We start from the raw sequence: 11,970 nt of genomic DNA on the forward strand, positions 1-11,970 counted from the left end.
TTACAAGAATGTATCTCTCAGCTGGGACATTTCAGGGAGGGGCAAAGAGTCCTGAAAGCCTGGGCTCTAGAGGCAGACAGCTTGGCTTTGAATCCTGGGCCCACCACTAACTCCCTGACAAGCTGGCTCACTTTGCTGTGCCCTGGCTTCCTCATCTCTGCCAGGGGGACAATAACGTCACCTACCTCTTGAGGCAGTTGCAAGGATTAGAGGACTTATAACCAATACCAGAACACTGGCTGGCACACAAAGTGAAGTCGCTCAGTCGTGTCCGACTCTTTGCGACCCTGTGGACTGTAGCCCACCAGGCTCCATCCATGGGATTTTCCAGGCAAGAATACTGGAGTGGGTTGCCATTCCCTTCTCCAGGGGATCTTCCCGACCCAGGGATCAAACCCAGGTCTCCTGCATTGCAGGCAGATGCTTTACCGTCTGCGCCACCAGGGAGGCCCGTACACACTCAGTTAGTGCCTTGTCTCTTACTCTCTGGTTTCCCCACTCATTAGACCATTCGTTCAACCGAGTAAGGACCCCGTGTGCGAAAGTGAAAGGTGCTCAGTCGTGTCTGACTCTTTGCAACCCCATGGATTATACAGTCCATGGATTTCCCCAGGTCAGAATACTGGAGTGGGTAGCCTTTCCCTTCCCCAGGGGATCTTCCCAACCCAGGGACCAAACCCAGGTCTCCTGCATTGCAGGCGGATCCTTTACCAGCTGAGCCACAAGGAAAGCCCAAGGATACTGGAGTGGGCAGCCTATCCCTTCTCCAGGGGGTCTTCCCAACCCAGGAATAGAACCAGGGTCTCCTGTGAGGCACTGTACTAATGAGAATGATCATGAGGGTGGGATGAGGGGACACACACAAGGTCTCCACCCTCACCTTGGGAATAGAGAGGAAATGGCGCACAGATAACAGCAGTGAAGCCACGTGTAGGTACACTGCTTAAGTGTAATCAACTGCTAAAGGGCACGTCATTTCTGCAAGGCGACTGGAAAAAGTTTCATTGAAGACAGGCCACTTTCAGGTGGGCCGTGGTACGGTTTTAATGGATGACAGGCTGGGTGGAAAGATGCATAACATTCAAGGCAGAGAATATGTTCATGAGCAAAGATGCCGAGGTCAGAACATCAAGTCACAGCAGAAAGTGATGGGTAAGACTGGCAAGTTTTGAGGTCAACCGTGGCCGGGGAAGGGTAGGGAGGTCTTAATGTCAAGCCCTGAGTATCAACTTTGTCCTGTGAGCCACAAAGAATCCTTGGGATGTTTTAGATAAAACATTTTAGGACAAAGCGGTGTTAAAGGAAGATGAATCTGGCAGGGTGAGCCAAAAGGAAAGAAAACGGAAAGAGCGATGACAATGGGAGCTGACAGCCTACTGCCATGGTCCAGGTGTGAAGCAATGAGGATACAAAAGAAAAGAAACGCAAGCCAAGGACAAACTGACAGGATTCAGTGACCAAGAGGACATGCAGACCATGGACAGAGAGGGGGTAACAGCGGGGAACTATGGGAGCGTGGACAGAAAAAGGAGGCTTGTTAGTCAAGCCAAGACTGACTCCCAGTCCCCCAGCATAGTAACCAGGCAAACCTTTACCAGTAGGAGGGAGTATAGAGTAGCGATTCTGAATGCAGGTTGAGAGGCCGCATTAGAGGGTCCCTGCTCTGCTGCTTGCCAGCTGTGTTACCCTCAGCCACTCTTCAGCTCCTAGAGCTTTCCTCATTTGCAAAATAGGAATTAAAAACAACCTCCCTCTGAGGGATGCAGTGAAGATTAAATGAGATAATATGATAATAATGTAAAACACCTGGAAAGTGTCTGCCCCCTTGGGGACCTCTCATTACATGCTGAAAAAAAAAAAGGAAACCAATGTCTTAAACTAGCAAAGACAGAAATAAAAGGTCCTATGTAACCCTGAAATTCTCCTGAACATAGTTTGTTCACATTTTGAGGATTCAGAAGCTCTTCCTGGAAAGGCGCCTTCACTGTGCAGGAGTTGCATGTATCCCCCCACGGACACATGGTGGGCATGGGTCAGAGTAAAGATGAACAAGCCCCCGTGCTGATTCTGAGCCGGAAGGAGGGAGAGCAGTGCGCACCAATCCCAGATCCTGCTGATGGACTCAGACCATGACTTTGGGTAAACTTCTCCCCTGAGAAATTTCCGTCAAGGACCTCACCGTTTCCTTCTCTTGCCTCTCAGGCAATGCCAGCTTTGACATGTTTCTCTTGATTTCCTGGGACAACGTTTACAGAGGTGATCCAGGGCTGCTGGCCTATAAGCTGGGGTGTGTGGACTTCAGAAGCTTGCTGACACGCTGCAGGCACACACCTGGGCTGGGGGTTGATGGCAGGAGACAGGCCTGTCTGAAATGCCTGGGTCACTCCTCGAGAGCAGCAGAACCAACGGCAAGGGGACCAATACACCGTCCCAGCTCTTGGAGCACTGTTTTTATTTTAAAAAGTTCAACATGCGAAAAAGCAAACTGGTTCTAGCAAATGGGCCACTGGCTTTTGGAAATTCCAGACCTGAACCTTGGCCTGATCCGTTTTATCACTGCGGAGCACTGCTCACAGCTGAGGTCTTCCTGAAGGCTAAACTACCCTCTCGTCGAACTGCAGTTCTCTGAGACAATTTTTAAGGGTCCAGAAAGACAAAAGGACAGCAAGCTGTGAAGTGGGGGACTGACCCCAGTCTATCAGCCTTCAAAGCCTGCACTTTTTCCAGTTCCCAAAGGAAGCTCAACATTAGCAGAAAATTATACAACGTTGGGAGATGTAGGTAATTAAGTCTGCTCTCTCCATATCGCAGGTTACGCTCTATCCAAAACTACAGTTCAGAGGAGCTGAGTGACTTGCTTAAGATCACGCCATGCACGGTAGCTCCTACCATGGAAATCAAAAAGCTCACAAGAGATCTGCTCATATTAACAAGACCATTTCCTTGCAATCAAATCACAATTCATGTTTTCAAATATTTTTTACATATGTTGCTTTGGTTGGTCCCTCACAATCAGTGAAATTTAGGCCACAAACCAGCCCCTTCCAGGGAAGGAATCTGAGGCTTAGAGAGGTTAAGTGGTCTACACTAGGGCACAGAGGCAGAAGGTGCCACAGCCAAGGCTAGGGCTGAGTCCTTGTATTCTAATCCAGTTGGCAAACTCTATGCCCAGGCCTAGGATAAGAGCCTTTAAGATGCTGGTGTGCTGGGAGCAGACAGACAGGAAACCAAAGAGCAGGAGATGCAACTGCAGAGCCAAAAACTAGACAATAAGCCTTCAACCATCTTCAAGCCTTCAAGAAAAGCTATGGCCAACCTAGACAGCATATTGAAAAGCAGAGACATGACTTTGCCCACCAAGGTCAGTATAATCAAAGCTATGGTGTCTCCAGTAGTCATGTATGGAGGTGAGTTGGACCATAAGGAAGGCTGAGCACCGAAGAATTGATGCACTGATTGATTCTAATCAGAGATAAAAGTGTGTTATCTTTGAGTATGTTTCCTCTTCCAAGTATCTCTCTCAAGCATTTCTATAAGTTAGGTCCTTAAAAAAGGCCTCAAGGTCTAGGGCTTCCAAGAACACTGGACGTGTGCCCCCGACGCTGAGCAGAGAACCAGCTGCCCCTCCTCCAGGGGCAGTGGAGGAAGAAGAACAGGGCGGGAAGATGCGGGCTCTGTTGGTAAAAAGGAACAATTTCCTGGCCAAACCATCTGGGTACGGGGACTCTCTTTCCCCAGAGGCACTAAAACCAGTAAAAAACAAAAACGAAAATGAACATTGCTCTGTCTGGATTTGTTCAGATTATAATAACATGTAATAATAACTGTTCAACAACCTCAGATATGCAAATGATACCACTCTAATGGCAGAAAACAAAGAAAACTAAAGAGCCTCTTGATGAAGGTGAAAGAGGAGAGTGAAAAAGCTGACTTAAAACTCAACATTCAAAAACTAAGATCAAGACATCTGGTCCCCACCAGTTCATGGCAAATAGATTGGGGGAAAAAGTGGAAACAGTGGCAGATTTTATTTTCTTGGGCTCCAAAATCACTATTGACAGTGACTGCAGCCTTGAAATTAAAAGACACTTACTCCTTGGAAGAAAAGCTGTGACCAACCCAGACAGCATATTGAAAAGTGGGGACATGATTTTGCCCACCAAGGTCAGTATAATTAAAGCTATGGTGTCTCCAATAGTCATGTATGGATGTGAGAGTTGGACCATAAAGAAGGCTGAGCACCGAAGAACTGATGCTTTTGAACTGTGGTTCTGGAGAAGACTCTTGAGAATCCCCTGGACTGCAAGGAGATCAAACCAGTCCATCCTAAAGGAAATCAACCCTGAATAACATTGGAAGGAATGATGCTGAAGCTGAAGCTCCAATACTTTGGCCAGCTGACACGAAGAGTCAACTCAGTGGAAAAGACCCTGATGCTGGGAAAGATTGAGGGCAGGAGGAGAAGGGGATGACAAAGCATGAGATGGTCGCATGGCGTCACTGACTTGATGGATATGAGTTTGAGCGAACTCCGGGAGATAGTGAAGGACAGGAAAGCTTGGTGTGGTTAAGTTCATGAGGTCACAAACAGTTGGATACAACTTAGCGACTGAAGAACAATAATAAGTGATATTGAGATCTTACTGTAACATGTAAGTAAGTACTCGATAACAGTTATCACCTCACCTAATCCTCACAACATCCCTTCAAGGTGGGCATTTTGATCCCCATTTTAGTGAGGAGAGAAAAGTGAGTATCAGAGATGTTAAATAATTTACTTAAGGTTATACACTTTATTTCAGTCCAAAGTCCTAACTTGTATCCACATTGTATCCTCTCTCAAGGAAGATGACTGACTAGAAGACCCGTCTCCATTCTCCAAACCCTGAATTTCACCAAGAATGGGCCATGGATGGTACATTACAGATAGAACGTAATTATCACAGTGATGGCGGCTCAGCTGGTAAAGAACCTGCCCGCCAATGCAAGAGACACAAGAGATGCAGGTTTGATCCCTGGGTCAGGAAGATCCCCCTAGAGAAGGAAATGGCAACCCACTCCAGTATTCTTGCCTGGAAAATTCCATGGACAGAGGAGCCTGGCAGGCTACAGTCCACAGGGTCATAAAAGGTTGGACATGACTAAGTACACACATACATACACATATCACAATGATACCAAGATAATCAGCATCTAAAACTCTGATCACCAAATACCTTTCCCTTTTTTCATAAAAAGTAATGTTATTTCATAGTATTCAAATTAACTTTAAAACAATTGTACATTTTTATTACAAAGACTGAATCTGAAACAAAGCTAGCTCTATTATTTATTGAAAGAGTTAAACTTTAAAGCTCAGCTCTATTTATAAATGCATACATAGAACTACTCGTTTTGTGGGCACATTCATATGCAATTAGTCCAGCCAATTTCCATATTGAAAAATACTTTTTTATTGAGCATTTGCAACTAAAGCTGAGAGGACAGCTATGCACTACGTATTCTGTCAACAAAATTAATTATGTACATCCTATCTAATCTCTGTACTATATGATGAAGCAGTGTGGTGAGCCATTAAACCATAATATGTTGGGGTACCAGGGTATATTAGGTCAAGTCAGAGCCTAAAAACCATGACTTTGAGGGGAATTCACATATGCCAGTGAGTTAGAAGAAATGTGTAAGGGGAAGAAGCGGGTTGTTAGAGGGCTTGGTGACTGCCTGTAACCCAGTGCAGGAGATGCCCCCAGCCCAACTTGGCCTGTCTTCCTGGCTCCCATCTCCAAGACTTGGCAAACAACAGCAAGCCAAGATTTAACTAACCCACTTAAATTTGACTTCAGTGACCATCCCAGGAGAAATCGGGTTGCCTCCAGGAACTCTGGAGCAGCAAACTGAAAGCCTCAGCAAAGCAGACAACCCGTCCAGATGAAGTCTGTGTCCCTGGAAAAGACAGAGAGAAAAAGAAAGGAAGGCGGTGAGTAAGCGAAAGTGTGGTTTTGTGGCTGTGATCCGAGGGCAGGCACTGGGTCCTACAGCAGGTGCCCAGCATAGCCCCTAGGCTCAGAGCAAGAGACCTATACATGTGAGCTGAAAGAAAGAAAAATCAGAACTTGGGCTCCTAAGGAAGAAAAGTACCTACAGAAAACTTAAAAAAAAAAAAAAAAAGTACTATAGTGCAATAGAGGTAGGACACAGAAAAAGAGACGTTTGGTAAACAGAAGTCTCACATTTACAGGGGAAAAAATAAGATGATAGAAGTAATAATAAGAGCAGTTAACACTTTGTGCCAAACACTGTTCTACTACTTGACTGTAAATTCCAGTAGGGCAAGGACTTTGCCTCTTTCACTCACCTGTATACACCAAGTACCTACGTCAGGGCTTGGGGCCATAACAGGCATTCAGGATACTATGCGTTAGTGAATGAACAGATAAAACAGAAGTCATGGGGAGGGGAGGGGAGGTGGAAATAGCATTTAGCTAAAAGTAAAAACATAATAATCATAATTAAAGGATGGTCATTATGAGCTCATTTTTTCCTAACATTATTGAGCACCAAGTTAAGTGCCAGGCATTGAACTTGGCCCTGAAGATAGAGATTAAGACAAGGTATATTCTGGGCTTGGTGAGATGGCGCTTATTCAATCAACCAACACTTATCAAGTCTCTGCTCTGAGCCAGGCATCCAGCTGGGCACTGAGGGGACAGAGATATAAGGAAGTTCCTTTCCCTGCCATTCAGGAGCTCACAGTGGTGTGGGTGGGGTGTGTGTAACAGAGACACACACACAGGGTTATGGTCAGGATGGGGCATGAGGAACCTATGTAAAAGGGGCCAGGACAGCTACCCTTCCCTACCAGACCTCAAGTGAAGCGTAGCCATCGCTCATCAGGGAGGTTATGGGATTCTTCCACTGACTGGGACTTTTTCATGTAATAATTCCTGCCCCTACTCCCAGGAATCAGCATATATTTCCAACAGTCTGGAACCTGGAAAATGGGCTCTTTTAATCCAGGATAAGTGCTAAACACAAAGACCCTCAGCTTTATAACTATTTTAAGATCAAATGATACAGTAAGGGGGCTTCCCCAGTGGCTCAGTGGTAGAGAATCCGCCTGCTAATGCAGGAGACATGGGCTCAGTCCCCAGGTGGGGAAGATCCCTTGGAGAAGAAAATGGCAACATATCCCAGTATCCTTGCCTGAAGAATCTCATGGACAGAGGAGCCTGGCAGGCTACAGTGCATAGGGTCACACAGAGTCGGACAGGACTGAAGAGACTTATCATACACGCATGCACCCGATGCAGTAAGGCGATGAGGACAGCACTCGGACTCCAGTTCTATAAAAATTGTCCTTGGTATTTTGTGTTGTTATTCCCAAAGCATTGTAAAAATTTAGGTGCAATAATTGCTCAATAATTGGCAGCAACAACTGTTGCTGCAGCAGCTGAATCTAGAACTGCAAATATCCTTCCAGGGCTCAAAGTTGAATGGAGTTCCACGCAGGAAGTCACAGGAGAGTGGGAACCAACTTCATACACAGCCCCCGAAGGCTCTGACCAATTCTGGCTCCAACCCGTGGTCAGCATAAGTCAGCTCCAAGCTCTCCCACCCTCCTGCATCCCTTGCTAAATCAACCCTCCTTAAACTCTGCCCAAAGTGGACGCAGCACCCTTTATTTTCATGAAGAGTAACCAACTATTTAAAAAGCCCAGGGAGGGCTGAGATTTGCTTGGGGGCATCTGCAGTCTAACCCAGCACACAGGGATTTGTGCAATTGAAAGCTGTAGAGCGCTGTTTTGCAGAGCCTGTGCCAACGTGTGCTGCAGAAAAGCACAAGTCCCGAACTGCCCCTCCCTGGGTCAGGAAGTGGAGCTGGTGATAGAAGCACGTGGGAGTGGAGGCAGTGAAAGAGCAAGGGGGAAGTCCTAGAGCCCACTGGCTAAAGCAACCTTTTTCTTAGCCCCTTAGCCTGCCCCAGTCAACAGGGAAGAACTTGTTCTTTTTACACTTGGTGTGAGGCTCTGGTGATAATAAAAAGGGGTATGATTCCAAATCCCCAATGTTGCTTTTGAATCTAGACACCTCAGGTGACCCCCATCTTTCCCCCTTACTGTGGATCTCTTTTTTACATTGTTTAATGCTGAATGTGTTACATAACATCTCACCCTCCAAGTTATGCTAGCATAATGGTGACAGCAGAAAATAGAAAGACAGGCCTCGTTCAGCAAGACACAGATTACACAACATGGTAAACAAAAGACCAGAAACAGATGCACAAATTGTCCCCTGGACTACATAACTGGAAAGCACGACTGACGGTAACACAAGAAAAACAGACTTCAAATCTGTCCCTTCAACCTTTCTTCATGGTTGTGCAGTAAACATCAGTTTTCAATAGTCTTGTATCTTTCCTTTCCATTCAGGCTGAATTTCAAGTCAGACACATGATACAGTGTTGAGCAGAATTGTTTCAGCTTGGTTTCTTTTTTCATTTCCTTTCAACCCATGAAAGAGTTATTAAGACTTTAAAACTACATCATTTCCCTCTTAATAGGGTCACTTTCCATCCTAGTCGGGCTTCCCTGATGGCTCAGTTGATACAGAATCCTCCTGCAACACAGGAGACCCAGATTCAATTCCTGGGTCGGGAAGATCTCCTGGAGAAGGGAAAGGCTACTCACTCCAGAATTCTGGCCTTGAGAATTCCATGGACTGTATAATCAATGGGCTCTCAAAGAGCTGGACACAACTAAGTGACTTTCACTTTTTTCACTTTCCATTCTAGTCAGTAAGCTGGATTATATTTGGCATGCTTCAGTAAACCAATTGTCATTCAAACAAGGATTCAGTTCAGTTCAGTTCAGTTCAGTCGCTCAGCCCCATGAATCGCAGCACTCCAGGCCTCCCTGTCCATCACTAACTCCCGGAGTTCACTCAGATTCACATCCATCAAGTCAGTGATACCATCCAGCCATCTCATCTACTGTCATCCCCTTCTCCTCCTGCCCCCAATCCCTCCCAGCATCAGAGTCTTTCCCAATGAGTCAACTGTTCGCATGAGGTGGCCAAAGTACTGGAGTTTCAGCTTCAGCATCATTCCCTCCAAAGAAATCCCAGGGCTGATCTCCTTCAGAATGGACTGGTTGGATCTTCTTGCAGTGCAAGGGACTCTCAAGAGTCTTCAAACAAGGATTACAGATTCCATTTTTTCTATATTTTGTTATGTTAGAAGAAGGGTTATGTGGTTACAAGAGTGGTCTAAGGTGTCACCAACATTGCTTTCTTAGGAGCTTTCTGAGCCAGTGGAATGGGATATATGAAGTGGGGGCAGGTAGATCTGGATTATAATCCTAACTCTATAGCTAAATTGGCCACCACTTAAACCTTTTGGTGCCTCAGTTTTCTTCTCTATAAAATGAGGCACAACTATCCTGTGAAGCAAGTAAGGACCAACCCAAGCACAGTGGAGAACATGGCTTTCAGTGGAAAGCCCTTAAGAGTTAAAGAGACTTGGCTTCAAATCCCAGACCAGCCACTTACCTTAAGACTGGGGTTTGTTAGTTTAAAATGCTCTACTTTGGGGTTGATAGAGGCAAACTATTACATATAGAATGGATAAGCAACAAGTCCTACTGGATAGCATAGAGAACTATATTCAATATCCTGGGATAAACCATACGGGAAAAGAATATAAGGAAGAATGTATATATGTGTATAACTGAGTCACTTTGCTGTAGAGCAGAAATTAACACAGCATTGTAAATCAACTAAACTTCAGTTAAAAATTTAAAAAAAAAAAATTTTTTTTTAAGAGCTCTATTTCACTTTCCAGATGGTAACCCACAGTTAACAACTATGCTGAGTACTGAATGCGATGCCATCTGTGCAGCCTAGTGAGAGGTGGCTGCTCCGAGCATTATTTGTGGCACTCAGACACCTGGGAGAAGGAATGCCCCTGTAGTCAGAGACGTGAGCACGGCAGTCACCGGTTCTCAACACAGCGGCATCAGAGTGTCGCTTTAAAGAGGATTCCCAGCTTGCATTAATAAAAAATTAAGGTAGGTTGGGCAGAGGGGGACACCACCCACTGCTATAAACCCTGGTGAGGAAAGGGGAACAATCTGTGAAACAAAGGCTAACTCAGAAGCGCCAACTGCCCACCTTTTGTTGATATATCTTAAAACACACCTTGCTCCAAAAAAGGTGCACGGGGCTCGGTAAGAAACAGTTGCTCTGTGCAGTCTAGGGTGGGGCCCTGCCCAGTGGCCGCACTTTATTTTAAATCTGAGGGCTCTAGGTGACCGCTGGTTTCTGCACAGCACTGATCCTAAGGCCGGTTTTCAGGTGGCGGCGCGGTCTTGAGCGACACTTGCCTGAAGCCCGGTAGCGGAGAGCAAGGACCCAGCCAGCGCGGCGCTATCTGTTCGGGGCAGCCACCCTGCGCGCCCTGAGCTTGCGTTCCGCGAAGAGAAAGAGCCGCCGTTCGCCACCGGGACCTCCCCGGTCCTACAGCCTGCAGCTACAGCACGGCGACCTTGGCCTCAGTACCAGAGTATCCCCGCCCTCATATCGCGACCAGGAATATAAAACTATTTGGCGCTGCAAGTCATTGACACACATGGATACGAGACAGGACGAGGGGATCGCGGCTGCGGGCTTTGCTGGAGCTTAAAAGATGCGAGATTACAAAAGAGGAGGAAGAGCTCAAACCAAACTGTCGATAGATGGGCCCCTTGATCTGGGCGCTGTTGGGCAATACGTGCGGTCCCGCAACTCCGGCACAGGTCCCCAGAAAAGGGAAGCGCTAGAAAGCCGAGTACAGCCAAGCAAGACAACGCGGGCGCACGCAATCCAGGCGCAACCAAGGGCAGAGCTGCCGCGCGGCGTCTCGATCTCCCCATCTGCAAAGCAGAGCGTTGGACTAGAGTGTCTCCCAAAACTCCTATTAATCTAGAAGTCAACAATATTCCATCCTGGAGCTGCCCAAGGGTTTGAACCCGGAAAAAAGAGAGGAAAGCGAGGGAAGACGACAGGGAGAAGGGAGGAGCCGGTGGGAGACCTGGAGAGGGAAGACAGGGGACGCCCGGAACAGGCTTGGCGGGTTTTCGACCTTACTCCTCCTCCTCCACCTGAGTTCTCACATTTGGGCCAAGACCCCGCGCCCATCAAATGGGAGCGCCAGTTAGCCAAGCTTCTCCCCCCAAGCCCCAGTTTCTTAGAAGCCATGGGCAGATGGTGAGCAGCACAATAATGCATGCCACGGATGGTAGGGGTAATGGTCCTGGCTGGGGTCTCCAGCACAGGTGAGCGGACCTGGGACTGGGCAGGCCGTGGGACGGACCCAGGATGGGGGCTGCGGAGCGCCCGCGTCTCATCCCGCGTGTCCTCGGCGGACTAAACTTAACTCCCCAACTTTGAGCAAGGGGAGGGGGTGTTTGCCCCCCCAAAAAAAGTTTCTGAACTTTTCCCCCAACTCTGCCGTGGAGGCGGCACCGGAGGGCGGTGCCTGCACCCTGATTCGCCGCCAGCTCCTGTCTGGAGACTCGGATTGGCGCGCGTGGTCCGGGGCCGGGAAGAGCGGGCGTGGGGGAGGGGAGTGGCCCTCCCCGCCCGCGGGATCGGCTCGCGCCGGGAGCGGGTTAATTTCAAATCGGGGGCTTGACTGCTCCTGGACGGCCACGTCCACTGTGCCCGCCCGCCGGCCCGCCAGTCCCGGTCCCGGCGTTTCCCTCGGGCACCCACCTCAGCGCGGCGTTTAAGGACCGACTGACGGCCCGACACGCGGGCTCCCGGGCCTGAGCGGGGAAGGGGTGCAGAGGCGTCCCCGCTCAGCCCCCATCGGCTCCAAGTGTGAGGTGAACTGACAGGTCAGCGGGGCGCAGAGGGGCGCAGCGCCGGGCCAGACTGGCACCGGGAGAGGGATCGGGAAGGCAGCGGCGGCCGTTTCCCGCCTCTCGCTCCGCG

Source organism: Budorcas taxicolor, chromosome 25 (assembly GCF_023091745.1).
Source record: "Budorcas taxicolor isolate Tak-1 chromosome 25, Takin1.1, whole genome shotgun sequence".
In the NCBI taxonomy this organism is placed as follows: Eukaryota; Metazoa; Chordata; class Mammalia; order Artiodactyla; family Bovidae; genus Budorcas; species Budorcas taxicolor.